This window comes from Oryctolagus cuniculus, chromosome 13 (assembly GCF_964237555.1).
Source record: "Oryctolagus cuniculus chromosome 13, mOryCun1.1, whole genome shotgun sequence".
In the NCBI taxonomy this organism is placed as follows: Eukaryota; Metazoa; Chordata; class Mammalia; order Lagomorpha; family Leporidae; genus Oryctolagus; species Oryctolagus cuniculus.
Window position 1 is genome coordinate 75,914,906 of NC_091444.1, and position 23,717 is coordinate 75,938,622.

A 23,717-nucleotide genomic window follows, 5' to 3' on the forward strand; every position below is an offset into this window, starting at 1 on the left:
AACAAATGTAATGTTAATATTTTGCATAAGTTAGCCTCATTTACATAAAAGACTTTCAAAGTCCCTTTGAAGGCACAACTTAGATCTAGAGCTGCATTTTAAAAGTGATGAAATTCATGGTTAAGTAATTTGGGGGAGTTTGGGAATGAAATAACATCTCTAGTTAGTTGGTTGATCAAAGGGTTATTTTTTTGCCAACATTTTCAGTAAATGTTAACAACATAGAAATTTTGTGTGGATCGTGGGGTTCCTATGGCTAACTTGCTGAGAGGGAGTGTGGGACGCTTGCCTTGAAAAAGCCTTCAAAAAAAAATTTTTTTTTACCAGTGCTTTATGCTTGGCTAACTATGGGGATTTTTCTTCCACTCCTGCTGCTTTAATTGATTTAGGGCGGATCCCACATCTGGATACCCATATCCCTGAAGTGTCTCGTTCTAAAATAAAAGCGAAAGTTGGAAGGTATTGGAATGGGATGAAGGGGCCAACTTTAATTGCCTCAGGGAATCTCCTAACTAATTTTCATTCGCCTCATTCGTGTCCTTGGCTAAAGGAGAATGGAGGGAGAGTGTAAAAAAAAAGCAAGCCAGGGAACTTTCCAAAAGTCACGTGCAAAAAGCAACATCAAAGTGGAAGGGAATCGAACTTAGAAGAAGTTTACAACAGAAAACGTTGTTTTTCCAGAACAATGAATCATGTGTGAATTATGGTTTCATGATTTTATTTCTTAATCACGGTATGTACAAAAGAAAGTCCAGCTCCCCCACGGTACTTTCTAGATCCATGGGCAAAGTTATACTGGAGTCTTAAGAGACTCAACTACTTGGCTTCAGGTAAGAAAGATAGTGCACGCACACCATTCACGTTTGTGATCCGGTGTTCTATTTGCATTTATTTTTATTTTTGATGAAATAACGTTCTGTGCATAATAATGACCTAAAACTGGTAAACAAGCCTGGAGACAAGCGCAATGGCAGGCTGCAGTTCACGTCGCCACGGCTCCTGGACAAGGACAACGCGTTCTCCTGCAAACAGGAGCCGCCCGGAGGTTCTGCTGGGGGTTGTTCGCTACGCGGCGCCCAGCCAGGCGGTGCACTCGGGGACGCGAGTGCGAAGGGGAGTAGCCAGGGCGCTCTTCGGGCCTTAGACACCAGGTGGGCGCTCTGGAGAGTCGGAAGAGGGGATCCGAGCTCCTGGCTATTCCTGACGCGGTGCGCAGTGCGCTCCGGCAGTGCGCAAGGAGGTGACCCCTACCTGGAGGAGTGTGGTGCGTGGGTTGGGTCCCCCGTACTCCCTCCCCACGGGCCTCCTCTGTATATTGAGGGGGGCATAAGAGGTGACTTCCGTGTTTGGGACCTGGGGCTCGAGGCTAGGGAAGTGTCCAGAGCCAAAATTCATCCACGCATCAGGCTCCACGTGGAGCTGCCTCAGGGCCGAGAAAGGGTGCTCAGGGGTACAGGTGGGAGGGTTAAAGTTTGGGGATGGGGTACGGTGGTTTGGGGAGTGTCGGCTTTCGGAGATCTTCAGGAGAAAGCTCAGAGCTCCGACTTGCTGTCCCCAAGGGTTGGAGCCTGGGGTGCTGGAGGGGGTCGCAGACTCGGGCAGGAGTTTATAAACTGTGGGACAAGACGGAGGGGCCGCGACCGAATCTCTCGGCCCTTCTGGGCCTCAGGAGACGCCGGCATGAAACAGGCGTGCCAAGCTGGGGGACGGCGCTTTAGACTCTGGCGAACCGCTCTCCAAGACGCAAGGACACAGGATTTCCGCGGATCGACCCTGCGCAGCGTTTGGTGGCTGCCAACGCTCGCCCTAGATCTCCTGGCGGAGGGACCCTCCTTTGGATTGCTGCTCGGCGAGTGGTTTCCCGACACGTGGTCCCTCAGTGCTTGGTGTAGAGCCGCTCGGGGCGTGCCGTCGCGGGGAGGGGACCCGGCCGGCCGGGCAGGATCCCGCCGGTCCCGCGCGGCCAGCCCCTGCCCCTGGCACTCACACTCCGTCGCCAGTCCCCAACCTTGCGGACTGGCAAACTCTAGACGCGGGGTCCCTACGGCGCTGGGGTGGGGGTGGTGCAGGGCGGGTGGAGCTGCTAACCCGGGGAAGCCAGTTCACGAGAATTGGGAGCCTGTGGAATTTGACCCTGTGGCACCAAAGCGAAAACAAGGGGGAAAGGTGTCTGTTCTCTGTTTTGTTTCTTTTTTGGGCACAAACGCGTAATCCAGCCCCCTTGTCAGCATCTTCCGAGTTTCTCCCCCAGTAAGGGCGAAGTCGTCTTCTGCAGCTCCGAATCCTGCCTACCGTGGGCGTCGCCAGTTTTTCGTTTGCGTTTCAGCCTGGCGGGGTCCGAGCCTTCGTTCCTCTTGGGGGACAAAGTGCCCGCGGGGCCCTGCAGACGGCCAGTTCTGCGCTGCCTGCGGTGCGCGGTGCACGCCTCTTAGCCGAAGGCCACGTTTCTCTAGGGCTCCGGGGAGCGTTCTTTTCCAATCAGAACCGGTCCCAGCCAGGTGGCCCTCGAGACGCCGCGGCGGGCGGCTACCCGCGCCTCGCCGGGGCCCGCGGATCTCCGTAGGTATCTTCGCTACAGCAGCTCCGACCTTATTTCCTGCCCACCCCCGCGGCCCACTCTCCCCCCAGCTCTGGGCGACTTCCCCAGGAAAACCTCTCCCTGGCCCTTTGGGCCCTCCCTAGGGAGCCAGGTACGGTTGGAATCTTCCTAGAAAGGCGCAATTTAAGCGCGGGCTGGGCGGAGCGGGCGCGGCCGACGTCGCCTTTGGGAAGGGATTTCTCTTCGCTCCGAAAGCTCGCGGGCGGATAAAGCGCAACTTTGGGCACTTGGCCGACAGAGGGATCGCAGACAGAGAAAACGGAGGCCAGGGAAACGCAGAGCGTGCTCTGTCGTCCCTGCAGATAGGTGTGCGGAAGCGCCTGCGATGTGAACTTTCTGCAGATCGTGTAAGGAAGGGAGGGGAAGCGGGGCCCGAGGGGGCCGCGTGGCGTGGACTGCAGGGCTCGTCGGCGTACCCAGGGGCTGGGGGGCGTCGCAGCAGGGGACAGAGCGGGGTGGTCGACCACCTTCCCGCAGTGTGATTGGTTTAAGTTTTGCAAGCGCTGGAAAAGGTCGTTGAAGGAGTTCGCTTGCACACTCACACAGACCCAAAAAAAAAAAAAAAAAAAAAATCTTAAAAAAAAAAAAGAGCACCGGGCATGCGCAGAGAGAGGATGCCATATTGGAAGGAGGCTGTAGTGGGAGCCGGAGGACCGGAGCGGGTGCGCGAGGGAGGCGGCGGGCTGGGAGCTGAGCGAGCGAGCGAGCGAGCGAGCGAGGCCGGCGCCCTCACTGGCGACACTCGGGGCCAGGGTCCACGCCCAGGGCAGGACAGACTTCCCCAGGTAGGACGCCGCGTGGGCTGCAGTCCCCGGAGCCCAGCCTAGCCCCGGAGCGGAGCTCCGGCCCGCAGGTTGAGTGCGCCGGTCGGCGTCCTTTTAGCAGCTTAGAAAAAAAGGAAAAGGTGTGTGTGTGTGTGTCGGGGTTGGGGGGGAAGCCCAAGCCCAATTGGGGTGGGGGGTGCGGGTGGGGATGGGGGTGGGGAGCTCGGGACACGGTGGGAAGGAGGCAGAGAGAAAGGCTGGAGGAGAAAGCGACAGCACTTGAGCGAAGCCCCAAACTCCTCTCTGAGCCCCGGGTTGTCATTTTTTTTTTTTTTTTTTGCTTCCCTCGTCCCCTTCCCCCGCGTCCCTCGGCTAGACTGTGCGGTTGTCCGTCCGGAGTTCCGAAGTGTCCTCCTCCTCCGGGTGCCGCCTGACCGCTCCCGCCGCCCACCTTCCTCGTTTGTGCACTCATTTTAGCGGCGCAGCCTCCCCTGTTCCCCACCCCTCGCTCCCGCGGCGCGCCCACACCGGGGTCTCCCCTCTTTGGCTGTGGGTGTGGAGCCGGGGATGTGTTGGGGGATGGGGGCTTTGACGATCTGAGGGGAGAGAGGGGCTTGGAGGTCAGTTAGGGGGGTCAGAGACCGCGCGGACGTTTGGAATCGCCCCCTTGGAAACATTTGCCTTTGCGGTGGAGATGAAATTGTCAGTAGGAGTTTCGGAGCGTGCTTCGGTACGGGTGCTCTTTTTGTTCATTTTTTTCCCCCTCCTTGAAAGTAAATATCCTGTCGCTTGGGGCTTTCCTGTTTGTCGGCTCTCTTGCGACCTCCTTTCAAAAGCTCCCGCACCTGATCTGGCCCTGGAGTTTTATTATTTTTATTGTTTGATGTGTATGTGTGTCTTGCTGAAATGCGCCAAAAAGCAACTGGAGGTAGACTGCTCGATGGAGCTATTGATTTTTTGCCCCGGGGCGGCGGGAGGGGATTCGCCGGGGAGGGAGGACCCTCGGGTGGGGGAAGTGGCGGATTCGCGGTGGCCGAAAGCGCGTCTAGAGCCGGGTGCGTACTTGGGCTTTCCTCAAAGCGCTGCCGCCGCGGGGAAGGGGAATCTTTAGAAAACCGTGCCAGTTTCAATATGGCGGGCTAAGGTGGCTTTTGACAAACTGAAAATAAAGGTTTTGAGGTGGGAAAAAACCTAACCGGAGTTGCCACCCCTTCGCGTCAACTCTCTTTGGTTACCCCAGGCGCCGCTGCAGCGAATTAAGTGGGAAGAAAGGGAGGAAATGAGTTGCCCTAGTTTTTTCCGCGGTTAGAGTGTCAAGTCCATTGCTCCAGGGGGGAAAAGGCGTGGAGGGGTATCGCGGGCTAGGAGTGACTCGGACGCCCCAGCCCAGGGGCACACGCTCTGGGTGCTTGTTGTGTGGGTGGGAGCCCTAGAGAGCCACCCCGAATGTGTGCGCGCTTCATCTACCCCAGACCCTGTCGAAATTTGACGTGACAAACTGCTGACACGTGGTGCAGCACACCGGAGACAGAGGGCATGATTTATTTCGGTTTTCGAGGAGACCGAATTCGCTCTCTCCCTCTCTGCGCTGGATCCTGTGCTTATGGATAAAGCTGCGAGGAAGTGCTTATTAAGGGAACTAACTGTCCCAAGGTCTTGGGTGCAATCCGGGTGTAGACGCTGGAGGGATGTTGTCGGTGCAGGGGGCGCGCAACGCTTCGTGCTGGGTTCCTGCTTCCCTCCGTCCGCCCCCGAGGTGCGAGATTGGGGGGCCGCGGCTAAGGCGTGGGGAGCACCCCAAGTGGGAAGGGGAGAAGGGTGGAGGGGAGGGGCGCGGAGCGAACCTTAGCCAAATAGCCTGTAGCGTGGAGGTGGAGGAGTTAACCCTTTTACTTTGGGGCTTCGCGCTCTAGGTTTGTGTGGGGAGATGGGCAAAAGCATTGGCCCTTGTTCAGGTTGGGCTGCCCCGGAGAGGTGCGTCCCTGTGCTGCGGCGCGCCCGCGGGCTAGGCTGCGGCCTGGGGTCCTGAGTGGGCGGTGAGGTGCCCATGGAAGACCACCATCGGGGCCTGAGAGGGTCTGGGAGTGGAATTGGGAGTGGGGGAACCGCAGCCAGTCAAGGGAGTGTAAGGAAAGCATGCAAACCCAAGCTGAGAGCCACCCGGAATTCGGGAACCTAGTTTAGCTGGGAACAGGGGTCCCCGACAGGGGTCGCCCGTGGCCAGGGCGCAGCCACAGCCGAGATCGCGCGGCAGTACCAGCCTGAGGGACGGCGGTGAGGAGTGTGTGGGGGAGTGCTGGTGGTGGTGGCGAGGGCCACATGGCGGTGGTGCGCGGTGCCCGGAGCCCGGCGAGAGCAGGTCCCGGGGTGGGGGGGTCTTCTCCGGGCACCTCTCGGCCAGTTGCCTGGGGTCGCTTGCAGAAATGGTGGGGTTAGGTAGGTAGTGTTGGCCAGGACTGCGGTTACCGCAGCAACGTGGTCTCCGGGCGTTTGAAGGCGCGAGTGTGTGTGTGTATTGGGGGGTGAGGGAGACAGGGGTCGATAGGGTCACTTGGATGGACGCTGCGCTGTCCGAGGGACCCGCCCCTTAGCGGTGTCCAGTAGGTGGGCGCTGGGGGCTGGCGGCACTGGGATTGGAGACCCTGAGGCAGGTTTTCCCCTCGGCGGCGGGGCTGAGCGCCGCTTGTTTCTGGGACTCGGTGGGCCCCCTCGGCCCGTGTGGACGCCGCCGAGGTGGTGACCAGCCTAAAATGGCTCTGTGCGGTTAAAACTGCCGTTTTCAACCGCGAACCCCTCCCCCCTCGGCCTCCTGACGCCGCCGCTGGACTAGCGCGCAGTTCACTCCAACGCCCCGAAAACCCGCGCGGTTCTGCACCAGGCTGTGGCGGTGGGAGCGAATCCACAGCCGAGTACAAAGAACATTCCACAGGATTCGCGCAGGGCCAAGTTGGTCTTCTTTGGTGGGGACGAGCCGAGGAGGGCGGGAACAGAGACCGCGCCAGCGTCCCGCCGACCACTGCCCCGCCACGGAGGGAGCTCGGGGCGGCGCCCCAGCGGCGCGGGCTGGGGACTTTTACGCGTACAGAGGGAGGCTCCCCGGGGACACGGGTGGCGGCCGTGCAGAGAGAGCCATGGCCACTGCCACTGGTGCGTGTCCTTGATGGCGTTGGCGGTGTTGGCGGGGCGGGGGGGGGGGTCCCGAGACGACGCCGGGAAGCCTGCGTGCGACCGTTTCCAAACTTCTGGAGACCGGATCGCAGTTTCGCTTTCGGAATTTTTGGGCTCTCTGGGTTCCTCGAGTTGGGTGGGATTCTGGGAAGGGCCGGACGGCCGCTGCTGGTTCCCGTGTCGCGCTGTGATCCGACTTGAAGCGCACACTCCGGCATCGCTCTGCTGTGCCTTCCCTGGACCTTGGCCGCGCTGCGCCGGCGGTCTGGGGCTCCCGAACCTCGCGCGCCGCGGCCGCGCAGCCGCGACTCCTTCGGAGCACAGTGGTGGGAAACCAGTTTCCAGCAGAGCCGAGGCCGCTGGGATCCGGGTCCATCGTCGCTGCCCACCGCTCTCCCTCACCCTTCCACCCTGGCACTGTAGCCCAGGGCCCTGAGGGACCGATTGTCGTGTCTACCCTAAGCGAATGGATCCGGGTTCTAACAGGTTTGAGGGGGAAAAAAAAAACCACGAAAGCAGGCTGGAGTTCCGCCTCTTTTTTCCTCAGGAGGAGGTTGGGGGAGGGGAGACGAGGGTAAACGAGGTGGGGGAGGGTTGAGGCCTTGGTGGTCACACGGAGCAGTCCGATGGATGGACGGTCCTTTGGTTCTGCGTGATTTGCTGTTTTCCCTCCTAGGGAACATTACATTTGTACATACCCCGCTTTTCCCCTGCTATAAACAGCCCCGGATCCCGATTTGAGCTTGTGGCTGGGATCAGGCTCGCTGCCGGCAAGAGGGCGGGAGAAAAGCCTTGCACACTTTGAAGCCCTTTGGGCTGCCGCGGAAGCCTTCCTGCTCACAGTGCCCCAGACACAGGGGGCCTCAGCAGCCCCCCATCCCAGGGAAGACAGCGATGAGGGCCTTGCTTCAGAGGTGCCGGCCGTCCTGGCCCTTAGCATATCCGTTAGCATACAGGCACCCTGGACCCCTAGCAGGCAGTCTGGCTGGAACCTGCCTTTCCCTCATGCTTGCAGGCACTGATCCCGAGGGGTTTTCTCTCGCGGTGTGCGCTTCTGGAAATCATGGACTATTTTTTTTTTTTTTTTCCTAACCGTGTTAGGTAGGTCCCAGAAATAGTTTCATGATTTTTGACTTCAAAAGGCCAGAATAGGCTCCCCAGTCTATGCTGCTCTGTTGTTAGGAGGCTTTCCTGGGACTTATTAAACATCTATCTTGCTCCCCTTGGTGGCTGGCTGCAGCTGAGGCTGCATCATTCTCTGCCTGCCTGGGTCCCCAGAGAGATGCCCCCTGCCTGCCTGGGTCCCCTGAGAGACGTCAGCAAGGCTGTGAGATTCAAGCTGATCCAAGATGCTTGTGAGGCCCAAGAACTCCATACAGTGCAAACCCAAGCTCTCCACGGCCTATGTGAGGCCTGAAAGTTTTTGTCAGGATATAAAAGTTTTTCCCCCTGCTCCTCTTTTCCCCAAATAGCTTGAGCAAAAAACAAACAAACAAACAAAAAAAACCAGGTTGGTGGTGAGCTCTGAATGACCTTCTGTTGCAGTACATGAAGTTTGGGTGCCTTTTCCTCTTTGAATTTCACTATTCAGGCCTTCACCTTAACAGTGTAGTGACTATTTTTGTACCCTGCTGTGAAATATTACCACATGAAGAAGTTTGTATCAAACCCATACTGGCTTCTGTAATTTAAGACATGTTTTTGTGGTTCTTCTAACTGTTCTTATATTGCCTCGGCAGTAACTTATTATTCTTATTGTAGAAATTAAAAAAAAAAATTAGGGATGCTATATATGGCTCGGCAAACCGAAAGGCAATCTGTGCATTCGGTTTGGTGGATCCAGACTCTCTGTAAGGAATACTCCTGACAGAGAGAGGGTGAAGCATCAGAAGGCCAGAGTTCTGGTTTCAAAGATGTGTTAGTCGTGGGATCTGGGGCGAGTACTGTACTCTTCCTGATCTACAAAGTAAGGGTGTTGGACTGGAATCTCCTTTAACCATCTCCGTGTTTCTATGGGGGGCTGTGGATAATATGATTCGGGACATCAATGCATATATGCCCAAGTGAGTCACCTTTTGGGCCACTGGTGACAGTTGTGTGACAGTAGCTGGTGGGCTGTAGTTGCCTGTGTAGAAGGGCTGTTATTGGATTGTAAGCTGCACGTAGATTCATGGGTTCATTTGCACTTGGAAGAGGTATAGGATTGAGAAAATGGAGGCACATAGGAATGTATCCTTCATAGGTAACCCCAGTCATGGCGTGCCCTGGGCTAGCTCAGCAAGTCTCTAATTAGAAGAAATACCTCCGCCAGCGCCGCGGCTCACTAGGCTAATCCTCCACCTTGTGGCGCCAGCACACCGGTCGGGGCGCCGGATTCTGTCCCGGTTGCCCCTCTTCAGGCCAGCTCTCTGCTGTGGCCAGGGAGTGCAGTGGAGGATGGCCCAAGTGCTTGGGCCCTGCACCCCATGGGAGACCAGGAGAGGCACCTGGCTCCTGCCTTCAGATCAGCGCGGTGCGCCGGCTGCAGCGCGCCGGCCGCAGCGGCCATTGGAGGGTGAACCAACGGCAAAAGAAGACCTTTCTCTCTGCCTCTCTCTCTCACTGTCCACTCTGCCTGTCAAAAAAAAAAAAAAAAAAAAAAAAAAAAGAAATACCTCACTTGATGTTGCTGTAGTAATTCCTTAAGTCTAGAAAGGTTCATTCTAAATTGCACTCTATCCTCCCATCCCAAACAGGGGAGGTGTTGGGATCTCTCTGACTCAGGTTTACAGTGGAGTTGGGTGACTGCAACCTTCTGGTAATCCGTGAGAGTCCACTTGGAAGCTCAGGTCTTCCGCTCCCAGTCTTAGATTTGGCCACTGCACAGCCCTACTTGTCTTTTAAGAGTGAATGTTCTTGTGGCTATTTCTAAGAAAAATGGTCTTGTTAGCTGAAACAAGCGTTGGCTGTGTTTAAGTCATTGTAAACAAGGTGTTTAACGGGCAGGACTGTGTGTTGTGAATAAGGAAGATACTGTGCTCAACCCTCTGGTGCAATGAGGAATCTTCTGTGATTCCTATGAGGTTCCCAAGCCCAGTTCTCTAGGACTGGTTTCACAGGTCAGCAGCGCTCCGATGGAGAGATACTCCCATAATGCTTCCCATCGGGTCTGCTGGAGCGGGTTCTAACAGGGGATCACTCTTCACCTCACTGCTGGGTAGGGCCCTTGTGTTGCCAGTGAGATGATAGCTTCATTCAGTTGGCTTCATTCAAGTGATAGGATAGATGCCTTTGACACTGATTCAAGAAAGAACCCATTGTTTCTGCTTCATTCCTTTCTGATTTTCTGAAAAACAAAATTGACACATTTTGGTAGATACAGGACTGGTTGTTAAAATACTTGATGCATTTGGGCAAAGCAGGGCAAATAATGTCAGCAGTTGTGTTCAGAGAAGTCACGTGGACCAAGGAAAATAGGGGGCGGGGGGAAAGACTTTTGAGCCTGGGAATTTTCCCCTGTGGTTTCATTAGCTGAGAAAACGCTGTCTTACAAGATTCATGAAAGTGTGTCTTTTCTGATTTCTGTTAACTTTGGCATTCTGGGGGGAGGGCACATTTCAGTCGAAACTGTGATGTGAATGGGATTCATTTAGGTATAACACTAAAGTTTGAAAGGCCAGATGCACATTACTGTAAAATGTCTCTTTAAATATAGCTTAAATGAGCACGAGGTGGGTCTAGAGATGAATGAAACGATTGTGGATTGTTCTGATTTGAAATTATTCCAAGTATGTTTTCAGTCAACATAGAAACTGCTTGTTTACACGTTAGTGTTTGCCAGATACTTTCTCATTCCTTTGTGTTTGTATTTCACTATTTTATGATAATTTTATCACCTCCATTCTATAGAGGAGGAGCCGAAGGCCCATAGTTCACAGTCTGCATGCAGCAGAGCTGGAATTTGAATCCTGGTCTTACTTTGTCTTGATGTGGTGGCTACCATGCATTGATTGTTTTACTGTCTGTAAGACACTACCAAGTGCTTTAAATGTGTTTGTTGATTTAATCTCTTTAGGTTGGTGCTGTTATCTTTATCTTCTTAATAAAGAAATTGAGTTTTTGGAGAGGCCAGGGTCATACAAATAGGCTTTTTTTTTTTTTTTAAGATTTATTTATTTATTTGAAAGGCAGAGTTAAAGAGAGGCAGAGGCAGAGGCAGAGAGAGACAGAGTAGTCTTCCATCCACTGGTTCACACCCCAGATGGCCGCAGTGGCCGGAGCTGCACTGATCTGAAGCCAGAAGCTTGGAGCCAGGTGCTTCTTCTTGGGTCTCCCACATGGGTACAGTGGCCCAAGCACTTGGGCCATCTTCCACTGCTTTCCCACGTCATAGCAGAGAGCTGGATCGGAAGTGGAGCAGCCAGGACTTGAACCAGCACCCATATGGGATGCCAGCACTGCAGGTGGCAGCTTTATCCACTACACCACAGTGCTGTTCCCACAAATATTTTTTTTTTTTTTTTGACAGGCAGAGTTAGACAGTGAGAGAGACAGAGAGAAAGGTCTTCCTTCTGTTGGTTCACCACCAAATGGCCACTAAGGCCGGTGCTGTGCTGATCTGAAGCCAGGAGCCGGGAGCCAGATGCTTCTTCCCGGTCTCCCATGTGGGTGCAGGGCCCAAGTACTTGGGCCATCCTCCACTGCCCTCCCGGGCCACAGCAGAGAGCTGGACTGGAAGAGGAGCAACCGGGACAGAATCTGGTGCCCCAACCGGGACTAGAACCCGGGGTGCCAGCACTGCAGGTGAAGGATTAGCCTAGTGAGCCAGGGCGCTGGCCGGTTCATTTTTAGTATTAAATTTTGAAATGGAGTCAATCTAGGGCATTTTCTTTTTGTACTTAATTCAGACAGTTGTGGGGGAGCAGATCTTTTAGAGGAATCTTAAATCCTTCCTTTTAAATGATGTGAATATATTCAGTGGCCCTGGATCAGCATAGAATGTTGTTTATGGTCACAAGTATTGACCAGTACAGATCTGGAAAGTGTTGAATTTCTGGAATTTTGCCTTGATAAGAAAAATAATTGGCTTTAATATAAAGCAGTTTTCTCCTGCACTAATGAATGTGAGAACAAGTTTTAAAAGTCCTCCAGGAGCTGGCACTGTGGTGTAGTGGGTTAAAGCCCTGTCCTGAAGCATTGGCATCCCATATGGGCGCTGGTTCTAGTTCTGGCTGCTCCACTTCCAATCCAGCTCTCTGCTATGGCCTGGGAAAGCAATGGGAGATGGACCAAGTCCTTGGGCCCCTGCCCATGTGGGAGACCCAGAAGAAGCTCCTGGCTTTGGATCGGCACAGCTCCGGCCGTTGTGACCATCTGGGGAGTAAACCAGCGGATGGAAGACCTCTCTCTCTCTCTCTACCTTTCTCTGTAACTCTGTCTTTAAACAAGAAAAAAAAAAAATCCTCAAGGAGCCGGTGCTGAGGTGCAGCGGGTGATTAAAGCCTGGGTCTGCATGCCAGCATCCCATATGGCTGCTGGTTGGAGTCCGGCTGCTCTGTTTCCAATCCAGCTCCCTGCTAGTGCACCTGGGAAACTAGTGGAAGATGGCCCAAGTCCTTGGGATCCTGCACCTGCCTGGAAGACCAGAAAGAAGCTCCTGGCTCCTGGCTTCAGATCGGTGCAGCTCTGGCCGTTGTGGCCATCTGGGGAGTAATCCAGCAGATAGAAGACCTCTCTCTCTATCTCTCTCTGTAACTCTGTCTTTCAAATAAATAAAATAAATCTTAAAAAAAAAAAAAAGAAAGTACTAGAAGAAAGCTACTAGAATTTTCCTTTCTTGCAGCCTTGGCACCTGATGATGGTATTTGAGGTTCAGCTTCAATTTTGGTCTTCTGCTGGATTACTTTCTTCCTATGTAGAAAATTGAGACAAAAAATAAGCCACTCTTCCAGGGAGCCCTGTGTAAAGTCAGTCTTAGGTCTGTCCTGAGGTCTCATCAGCTGATTGTTAACTCCTGTGGTACCATTGACCTCACTATGAAGCTTGTGATTTAAAGGGCCTTTGCTCTGTATTTCACTTACTAAAACCAGAGAAAAAGTCAAACATTGCCAAGTTGAAGTGGCTGAATCTTCATAGAAATTAAATTGCCTTCTGATAATTGGAAGCAGGCCACCAATATGTGGGTGACCTGGATAAAGTTCCAGGCTCCTGGCTTGGGCCTGATCCAGCCCTGCCGGTTGTGGGCACTTGGGAGTGAATCAGCAGCTGGGAGATCTCTGTCAATCTCTCTCTCTCTCTACCTCTGCCTCTCTACCTCTGCCTTTCAAATAAATAAATAAATAAATCTTTAAAAAAAAAAGGAGAAAGCACAATTAAATATGAGATCAATAAACTATTGTCTGAAGCAAGTTTTGGAAATTCAGAAACTCTGTTTTTTGGGTCAAATAGTTTTCTGTGTGACTGGCTAAGTTGGTGTGATCTTTTTTTCTTTTGATATATTTTACTTATTTGAAAGGCAGAGTTAGAGAGAGAGAGAGAGAGAGAGAATCTTTCATCTTCTGGTTTACTCTCCAAATGGCCTCAATGGCTGGGGCTGGGCCAGGAAGAAGCCAGGAGCCAGGAGCTTCATCCAGGTTTCCTATGCCTGTGCAGAGGCCTAAGTACTTGGGCCATTTTCTGCTGCTTTCTCAGGCACATTAGCAGGGAGCTAGATCAGAAGTGGAGCAGTCAGGACTCCAAGTGACACCCATATGAGATTCTGGCATTGCAGGTGGTAGCTTAGCAGGGCTTGCTACAATGCTGGCTCCTAAGTCAGGTTAATATTAGATTTCCCCTATTTTCCTTTTATTCCTGTGATGGATAGCCAAATAGAATTTTTGCTTGGCATGAATATATTTTGAAATTTGGTTTAACAAGTAAGAGATGTATTTACTCTCTCTCTCTCTCTCTCTCTTTTTTTTTTTTTTTTTTTTTTTTTAAGATTTAGTTATTTGAAAGACAGAGTTACAAAGAGAGAGGTAGAGCCAGAGAGGGAAAGGTCTTCCATCTGCTGGTTCACTCCCCAAATGATCGAAATGGCCAGAGCTGAGCTGATCCGAAGCCAGGAGCCAGGAGCTTTTCTGGGTCTCCCATGCGGGTACAGGGCCATAGCAAAGAGCTGGATTGGAAACGGAGCAGCCAGGACTTGAACCAGCATCCATTTGGGATGCTGGCGCTGTAACCGGGGCTTTAACCTGCTGCACTACAGTGCTGGCTCCGATGTATTTACTCTTACAGCCTTGTTTTATTAGAGAAAAATCTCTTTTTTACAAGGTGCACACTTAACAATTGCAGAAGAAGCATTTGTGTTTGTAGTCATTTTTCTTTTTTCTCATCTCCAGATTGGATAGGATGTTTCCCTCCTAGAGTTATTTTTTTTTAAATATATTATATTCTCAAAAGTAGCCATTCTGCCTGTGTGCTAGGTGAAAATCCTTACTGGTATGCAACAACAGCAGAGAGGATCTGTCACTACATATAAATGGTACCAACTGGTGCATGGCTTAGGTTAGAATTCTTCAATTACAAAAAGACAGACAATTGTAGGAGACTGTTCTAAACAGCCTTCCAGTCACTACTGGTCTGACAGAGACAGCCCGCTATGCAGAGAGCTTGGAGGAACATCCCTGTAAATGGAGCACTATGGAGAAAGCCACAGAACAAAGGGCAAACAGAGCCAGAAGCGGAACTCCCAGCTGTGTTAGGGCCATTGTTTGCATTTGTTTCTGTGGGAAGGAAAGGAGTTTGCCTTCCTAAGGGCAGAGGAGTTCTTAGGAAGGAGATAGCCAGGAGCAAGTTGAGGGTTGATTCTATGATGCTTACCTTGCGGCTGTCCAGTAGGGGTGGGGTTGGGGGACAGCTCATGAATATTCATGAGTCTGTACTTCAGAAGGCAAACATTTACTTTTCCAAGCAGCCTATTTCATTAATTCATATTGTTAGTATTAAATCTCTAACTTAAACTTCATATGCTCAGAGTGATTTTAATCCCAGTTATTCTCTTGGAGCACAGATTCTTTTATTTGTAAACAAATCAACAGGAGGTGCAAAACCACTCCTCCAGCACTAGCTGCTCCTTGTGGGTTTGATCTTGGGCTTATTTTGCTTGGATTAATTTGCTTGGACTTCCACGGTCAGCTCAGCACTGGCTGTGAGCTTCACGTGTCTTCACTCATCTCCCTCACAGCACAAGCCGCATTTTGCATTCGGCCGGATGAAGACAGGGCTTAAGCTTCCAAGTGTAAATAGAGGCGAAGGTTTGTCTTCAAGAGACTTGGCTCTGAGGTTTTATTTTGGGAGGGGTGGGGATTTTTCGGATATTTATTCTGTGTGGTGGACGAACTGCTCAGGAACCTGTGTTTTTCTTCGGGAATTTCTAAGGAGAGGGCTCTTGTCACTGAAGAAGGGAGGGGGAGAGAGGAGGAGAGGAGGGGGAGGAGGAGAATGAGGAGCATCTACAAGCCAGGCCAGCTCTTCTGAGCTGTCATGTCCCCATGCTAATTAAAAAGAAAGGAGCTGAGCAGGATACAGCTGGTGGTGGTTGCCTATTGAAGCTGACAGCTTTCAAGGGCCTTTAAGGCTTCAGGCCCTGCTGTGTGTTCAATCCCTGCCACCTGAGCTCCCCTGAGTTTAACACAGGGTATGTGAGCAGTGGATGCCGTTGTTTTCACAGGAGGTAGGACCCTGGAACAACTCTCTCTTCTGTGGTCTCTGCTGTAATCTACCCTCTACAGCACTATTATGGAAAAGTAGCCAACTCTGGAAGGAGACACCAGTCAATGGCTCCCACACATTGATGTTCTGTAGGTGGTTCCGTGTAGGGTGACTTCAGGCAGTGTTCCTGGGGAGCCTTGCTGCTAGATCCTCCTGGTGGTTCATTGTCTTTAAAATGAACTTGACTGTGCTGTGTTCTTCCTAGCTTGCTGTCAGATGCCCAACACCCTTTCCCCCTTTTGTCTGGCTGTCTTTATAAACTGCAGTGGCTTTGTATAATTGATCAGATTAAGTCTTAGGTAGCCAGTGGGGCATTTAGGGCCACCTGTCAACTGGCCACCTCTTCTCTGTTGCGTGTCTCCTGACCATTTCCCAATCCAGACTCTGACCTCACCTCCCCTCCCTTCTTGGGCTCCCTACTGCTCTGGGTTCCTCAGACTTTCTGGTTTTCTGCAAGCACAGTCTGAGCCCCCTGGTTTTTTAAGACTTTTGTGATCCAGCTCAGACCAGGTAAATCATCCCTTTTTTGAGTTTCTATTCCATTCTAGTCAATGCTGTTTTATTCATTTCCTCTTCCCATATACACCTAGTTTTTTGTTGTTGTTGTTTTTAAGATTTATTTATTTATTTATTTGAGAGGCAGAGTCACAGACAGAGGGAGAGAGAGAGACACAGAGAGGTCTTCCATCCACTGGTTCACTCCCCTGGATTGGGCCCATCTGCAGCCAGGAGCCAGGAACTTTTTTTTTTTTTTTTTTTTAAGATTTATTTTATTTCTTTGAAAGAGTTACAGAGAGAGGTAGAACCAAAGAGAGAGAGAGAGAGAAAGAGAAAGGTCTTCCATCCTCTGGTTCACGCCCCCAGATGACTGATTTCCCAGGCCGTAGCAGAGAGCTGAGTTGGAAGTGGAACAGCCAGGACTTGAACAGGCCCCCATATGGGATGCCAGTGCTGAAGGCTGCAGCTTTAACCTGCTGCGCCACAGTGCTGGCCCCAGGAGCCAGGAACTTTTTCCGGGTCTCCTACATTGGTGCAGAGGCCCATTTGAGCCATCTTCCATCGCCTTCCCTGGGCCATTAGCAGAGAGCTGGATCAGAAGAAGAGGAGCAGCTGGGACATGAACCAGCACCTATATGGAATGCCCTGCCACAGGCAGAAGCTTAGCCTACTGAGGCACAGGGCTGGTTCCTGTAGTTTTTGTTTTAACAAGGAAGGCAACCTGATGCTTTTGAGCAAGAAGTGAGACATGAGACTAGCCTTGCATTTGGTGGTTGTGGTTCAAAGGTCAGGAGAATGTGCTCCAAAAGTGATTAGTGATATTAGGGATAAACGCAGGTTTTCTGGTGTTCCTCTAAAAGTCCTTTAGATAGTCAAGTTTCCTGACCAAAGCAAATTAGGGTGCTCTTCTCCACTTTGCATAATGATTTGCAGCTAGATTCCAAGAAAAGAGGAAACTTTATCAGGCATTTAAATAATTTCCTTTCTGAGAGGTGCGCCCAACTTTGGGGATCTGTCCGTCTGCCGGAGGCTTCAAGTACACACTTGAGGTGCCCTCTGCTTCTGCGCATTCCCTGCTGGACTGCAGAGCTCCTCAGCCTGGGGGCTCTTTGGCTGCTGTCTCTCGGGCTTTGCACTGCGTGTTAATCGTCATGGCTGGTGTTTTGGTTGACCATGAGGCGATGCATCTGTAGGCATTTGGAAATTTGTGGCATCTTTGAAGCATTGTTTCTGCACGTCTGGCTGGCATGTGAAGTAATCAATTTATAAAATTCACGCAGAATATTAGGCACTGATTAGCAGACTTTTTATTATGCCTGTCTGGCTTTTGAGAAGGCGTCTTTGTAAGTCCCTAATTTTTGGTTCTCACGACTGTATAAACAACACATGATATGCTTATGTGTGTAATGACTCGCAGATACAAATGTATTGGGGGATATGGCTTTGGCTTAGCTTCATTACAAACTTGGGTGAGTTTTGAGATTTATTCCTGTTAACATTTGTAAGGGAAGTCCTATGCTTGAGGTTCGTTCAGTATGCCAACACCAAATGTGACCACATCTGTGTTGATTGTAGAAACTCTTTTTTTTTTTTTTTAAAGATTTTATTTATTGGCCAGTGCTATGGCTCACTTGGCTATTCCTCCACCTGCAGCACCGGCACCCCGGGTTCTAGTCCCGGTTGGGGCGCCGGATTGTGTCCTGGTTGCTTCTCTTACAGTGCAGCTCTCTGCTGTGGCCCAGGAGTGCAGTGGAGGATGGCCCAAGTCCTTGGGCCCTGCACCCACATGGGAGACCAGGAGGAAGCACCTGGCTCCTGGCTTCGGATCGGCGCAGCGTGCCACCTGTAGCACACTGGCTGTAGCGGCCATTTGGGGGTAAACCAACGGAAGGAAGACCTTTCTCTCTGTCTCTCTCTCACTGTCTAACTCTGCCTGTCCAAAAAAAAAAAGATTTTATTTATTTATTTGAGAGGTAGAGTTACAGACAGTAAGTGGGAGAGACAGAGAGAAAGGTCTTCCTTTTGTTGGTTCACTCCCCAGATGGCTGCAACAGCTGGAGCTGTGCCGATCAGAAGCCAAGAACCAGGTGCTTCTTCCCAATCTCCCACATGGGTGCAGGGGCCCCAAGCACTTGGGCCATTCTCTGCTGTTTTTCCAGGCCACAGCAGAGAGCTGGATTGGAAGAGGAGCAGCCGAGACTTGAACCGGCGTCCATATGGGATGCTGGCTCCGCAGGCGGAGGATTAACATACTGCGTCACAGCCTGGCCCTGATTGTAGAACTTCTTTCACATGCTTATGTGGCCCCAATACCAAGGTTGGTCTTAGATGCTTACCGAAGGGTGGCATTTACCTTTGTGACTTGGATGTAAATTTCTGGTCCAAGAACCACTATATTTATTGCTACCTGGATATGCAGACCTGTTATATTGTTGGGTATTGCCAAGCCTCATCCCAAGAAAGAGACATATGTTCAAGATTGTGCATAGCTGGTCTGCACTTCTGCACTTGAGTTGGAAGACCCATTTGTGAACTACTGCTGTCACTCAACTGTACTCCTGTGTCCTGTGTGCTGTGTGCATGCAAGGTTAGGAAGTGACCGTGTTCTTATGGGAGTGGTTGACTGCTGCCAACACAGCCCTGACATTTACTTCTTGAATGCATGGTGTCCTCAGCGTAACTTATTCCTTAATATGGAGGCAGGAATGGGATTGTAAAAAAAAAATTAGCCATTTCTGTTAGATGTCTGTCTCTTTGGAGTGAAAACCAATGAAAGCTGTTGAAAAATGGCAAGCAAAGTGCTGTCCTCATCAAGGTAAATCAAGCCCTGAGCACATGGTGCATGACAAAATTCCATGAACCCTTTGCCCCACGCAATCAGTTCCTCTCACTGGATGATAGATGGAGCCAGGGCCTGTCTCTTACGAAGTCTGAGTGGTGCCTAGTGAGAGCGGGGAAGACGTGTACTTAGCCATTATTAGCTGAGTGATCTGAGTGACAGGGTGAATATAAATAGAATGAAGCTTGGGTTGATAATAGCGCTTGGCACTTAGCACTGCTTTCCATCTTCATAGCCATTTACAGGTCGGTTGTTCCAGATACTCTTGGCGGTTCCAGGCTATTCACACGTTGCTTCTTAGGGGGAACAGAAGCCATGCTTTCTCAGAGATCAGGTTTTCTTGTTCAGAATTTGCTTGTGTAGCCTTCAGAATCCTTTGAGACTTTTCATTGTGATTGAAGTATTTTGCAAGGTCTTCGCTATAACCGGTTTCCTGTGCTCATCTGGAAATTCGTGTGAAACGAGGCTGTCTCTCTGCGATGGAGACAAGATAGATTGGCAAGGGCAGCAAGTGCGTGTCGAGTTTCACAAACTCTTAGTTTGGACCTTTGCATTTTGTTTTCTAGCTAGAGAATATTATCACAAGAAAAAAACAAACAATTGCAGGGTAGCAAGCCTGAAGTTTATGTTATTTATTCGATAGTTACAAAAAATTGTGTGAGTTTCATGAACTTCCTTCAGGCAAATGTACCTGGAAGGTCTGTGTCACTGGTTTGGTGTTAACTGTCGAGCATCCTTCCTGAGTAGGCAGGCTCTGGGGCCCTGCCAGGATTTGAAGGGAGGCAGGAGTGATGTTCAAACATCGTTGTGACCTCCATGTGAAGTTTCACTTTCTCACCTGAGTTTGGGCCATTCCAGTTGGCACAGTGTGTGTGAAACATTGCTGGTGTCTGATGAGACAAAAATCAAGAGGGAATACGGATATGTTAGAACTGGTTTAGGGAAATAGAATTTGTCGACTCCTAATGTGTAACTGGAAATCCACAGTTGGAGCTGGATGCATCTTTCTTGCTTTGAATTTAAGAGGGAGATCTTTCTTGTAGACTGCATTTGCCTAATGTCAGAGAAGAAACAAACTGAGTGTGTGGGATGGCTACTTCTAAAGCAGTGGCCATAGGTGGGAGACTCTCAGCCCTTCTGTTCTGGAGTATGGGAGGATCCTTTTCTGTGAAAATGGACCAAGCTAGGAGCAAACACTTGCAGTCAGGAACAGTGGGATTTCCTCACTGGATGCCTCAGCAGGTTCTGGATGGTGATTCCTGTAATCAGTAACCTCCACTAATATTCTCAGATAAGTCAGCCTTATTACTGTTACTTATTTGAGAGGCAGAGAAAGAGGGACAGAGAGAGAGAGAAAGACTAGAGAGAACTCGCATCCACTGGTTCATGCCCCAAATGTGCATAACAGCCAGGACTCGGCATCTTTACTGCTAGTCTAAATGCTCACTCCCAGTCAGCTTTTTGTTTGTTTGTTTAAGTTTTATTTATTTATTTGAAAGTCAGAGTTACACAGAGAAGGAGAGGCAGAGAGAAAGAGAGAGGTCTTCCATCCTCTGATTCACTCCCTAGTTAGTTGCATTGGCCGGTACTGTGCTGATCTGAAGCCAGGAGCTTTATTCTGGGTCTCCCATGTGGGTTCAGGGGCCCAAGGACCTGGGCCATCTTCTACTGCTTTCCCAGGCCATAGCAGAGAGCAGGATCGGAAGTGGAGCAGCTGGGTCTTGAACTGGCGCCCACAAGGGATGCCGGCACTGCAGGTGGAGGCCCCACCTGCTACACCACAGCGCAGGCCCCATCAGTCAGCCTTTTAATTCCCCCCTCTGAAACATGAGCAAATGACCAGGAATTGCCTGGCTGTTGAGACGAGGGGTGGATGTTGGGGGGTAGCAGGTTTAGCTGCTGCTCGGGTCACCTGCGTTCATTGTTGGAGCACTGGTTTGAGTCCTGGCTGGTCTGATCCAGCTCCTTGATAATGGGAAGGCAGTTGTAGATGATCCAAATACAAGGACCCTTGCCACCCAGTGGGAACCCTGGATGGAGTTCCTGGTTTCTGGCTTCAGCCTGGCTCAGCCCCACCTGTTGTGGCCATTAGAGGATGGATGGAAGATCACCCTTCACTCCTTTACCTTTTTTTTTTTTTTTTTTGACAGAGTTAGACAGAGAGAGAGAGAGAGAGACAGAGAGAAAGGTCTTCCTTCCGTTGGTTCACCCACCAAGTGGTCACTATGGCCGGAGCTACGCTGATCTGAAGCCAGGAGCCAGGTGCTTCCTCCTGGTCTCCCATGCGGGTGCAGGGGCCCAAGGACTTAGGCCATCCTCCACTGCCTTCCTGGGCCACAGCAGAGAGCTGGACTGGAAGAGGAGCAACCGGGACTAGAACCCAGTGCCCATATGAGATGCTGGCACTGCAGGCGGAGGAAAGTGAGCCAAGGAGCCGGCCCCCACTCCCTTTATCTTAAAACAACAACAACAAAACTAACAAAAAGGAACCAAAACTAACAAAGAGAAAAATAACTTCCTGGGGCTGGCATTGTGGCATAAAAGCAAAAATTATAAAAAAATCATTTAGGATTGATTTTGTACTCATGTATTAAGAACAAGATAGAATGAAAAAAAAATACTATGAGAATTTAAGAGCTGTTTGAAACTAAAATGTGAAACTAAGTAGAGAAAGTTGAGCAAATACCACAGATTTTCAATTAAAAAATAGCTGGGAAAATTAGGTATTTTAAGAAGATCTAATATTTGAGTGAATACTAGAAGGAAAGAAAACGGAGGTGAAGAAATCAGCAGTAATTCTAGAAAATTCTAGAAAATGTCTCAGAACTGAAGAGCATGAATTTCAGTTTGGAAAGAAGCTACTCTGTCCCCAGAGCAGATGGCCGCTGGACACCACTGTTTGAGATTTCAGGATATATGAAGACCCAGGCCTTCGGCTAGTATCAGACAGCAGTGGAGATAGAAGGTAATAGTGAGGAGCCATCCAAGTTCTGGGGGAGGGTCCTTTCCCAAGCTTGGAAGTCTTCACCCCCCTAGACCTTTGAGTAAAGTGGGAAAAAAGGTTAATGGCAGTGTTGGCTGTACAAGGCCTTGGAAGTTTTCCTTCTGAATAAATCCTTTCAACAGGGAGGAGATCCAGGGGATAGGGGGAGGCAGGAGAGACGCTGAAGGAGGGAGGCGAGGTGAGGTCTCTGGGTGACACCTGTGCTCCAGGCCTGGACACAGCAGAGAAGGCTGTGGGAAACATTGCTTCAGGAGGAAGCTCATGAAATACCTGTTTACCCTGCTGTGTGGAGAGGAGCTCTGGACCACTGAGTAGGTGATTGATGTCTAGAGAGTCAGGACCCTGGAAATCATGACTGTGGTTGTCCCCGGGGAGAAGTTGTGTAAGAAAGCAGAGGTCACCCCAGGCCAGCTGCATGGCCCGGCGGTGCAGTAAGGCAGTCACTTCTGTGAAGAGAGCAAGTGTGGCTGCAAGTCAGAAGGGAGTGCTGGTGACCACGTGCCTCATGGGGTAATGACCGGAACTGCAAAGTGGAGAAGTGACGTTTATTCTAGAAACAGTCTTTTCAAGTTCAAAGTGGTTGCCTCTGGGCATAGGAAAAGGGAGATCGCTTTGGGACACGGGTGATTATATATAAACATCATGGAATTATTTGGCTTCGTCAATTAGATGCAGACATGGATATATATAAAAAAAAAAACAGGTCACCTGCTGACAATGAAGGGCATAATGAGAAATGTCCTCTTTTATATTCCAGAGAGCAGAGGCCTCGGAAAAATAATTTTTCCAGGGTACTTGGATCCATTTAAGAGAAAGGCTCAGCCACAAACCACATGAGCAGTTTTTTTTTTTTTTCCCCAAAGATTTATTTATTTGAAAGTCAGAGTTACAGAGAGAGAGAGGCCTTCCATCCTCTGGTTCACTCCCCAACTCCTACAACGACCAGGACTGGGCCAGACTGAGCCAGGAGCCAGGAGCCTCATCTGGATCTTGGCCCAAGTGCTTGGGCCATCCTCTGCCACTTTCCCAGGCACATTAGCAGGGAGCTGGGTCTGAAGTGGAGCCGCTGGGACTTGAACCCATGGCACTCCAATGTGGTATGCTGGTGTCCCAAGTGCAGGATTAACCCACTATGCTACAATGCTAGTGATGCTATGGATAGTTTAAATGAGAGCTTAGAGCCCATACTGAGTACAATAGTAACACTCTAAATATCCTAATTACAAGATTATTTAAAAAGGAGTTCAGTATTTGTTAGGATTGAAATTGATGCAGTAATCTTGGAGTGAACAAAAGAGCCTCACTAACTCAGAGCAACCTTCCTCTGTCTTTTGCTTTGCTGTTCATGGGGGCTGGCACCTGTCTGAGCCCACTTGGCTCTGGGGAGTGATGACAAAGGCTTGACTCTTCCACTAATCCTGCAATCCTCCCGCTGGCTAGGAGTTTAGTGATTTGGCCATGTCTAACTCCAAGGAATGGTGGGAAATGTCTGTGTTGGTTATCCTGTTAATCTTTTTTTTTTTTATTTTTTTAAAGATTTATTTATTTCTTTGGAAGCCATAACGATAAAGAGAAGGAGAAGGGAGGGAGAGGGACAGAGAAGGAACAGGATGGGGAAGCGGGGAGGGAGGGAGAGAGAGAGAGAGAGAGATCTCCCTTCCACCAGGTCACTCTCCCAATGCTTACAACAACCGGATCTCTGTAGGCTGGAGCTAGTAGCCAGGAACTCCTTCTGAGTCTTCCACCTGGGTAGCAAGGAACCAAGTACTTGGGCCATCTCCTGTTGCCTTCCCAGGTGTATTAGCAGGAAGCTGGATTGCATGTGGGGTATGGGGTGCCAGCCTCACAACTGGTGGCTTAAACCACTGTGCCCTGGTGCCAGTCCAGCCAGTTACTCAGAGGGAAAAATGGGTATGAGTGTAAGAGAAGATGGGAGTCTCTGACACATACTAGTTTCTCCCTGTCTGTGCTTCCAGACATGTTGTATTCACAGTAGATCAGATGGTGGTGATAAAGCCTGAGAGACTGACTTCTCACGTCCTTTGTAAATCTACCTTGAATGCGCCCAAGTTTAATTATTGCTTAACCAAGAGGCATCTGGGAATGAATGGCATC

At 50.5% G+C, this 23,717-nt stretch overlaps 1 protein-coding gene across 14 annotated transcripts in view; it reads left to right on the plus strand.

Moving 5' to 3' along the window:
• Positions 1–1,131: 1,131 nt before the first annotated feature.
• Positions 1,132–23,717, plus strand: part of SFMBT2 (Scm like with four mbt domains 2) — a 261,092-nt gene continuing 238,506 nt past the window's right edge. For 2 of the 14 annotated variants that reach the window (XM_008268055.4, XM_008268066.4), the window contains exon 1: positions 3,210–3,384. The gene's annotated coding sequence lies outside the window, so the exon portion shown is untranslated. Of the gene's footprint in view, positions 1,265–2,298; positions 2,560–2,598; positions 2,947–3,209; positions 3,504–3,674; positions 4,094–5,202; positions 5,638–6,377; positions 6,511–6,880; positions 7,018–23,717 lie in introns of those variants that run through there. The other 12 variants (XM_051821568.2, XM_070055772.1, XM_051821570.2 and 9 more) reach the window with 10 other exon arrangements.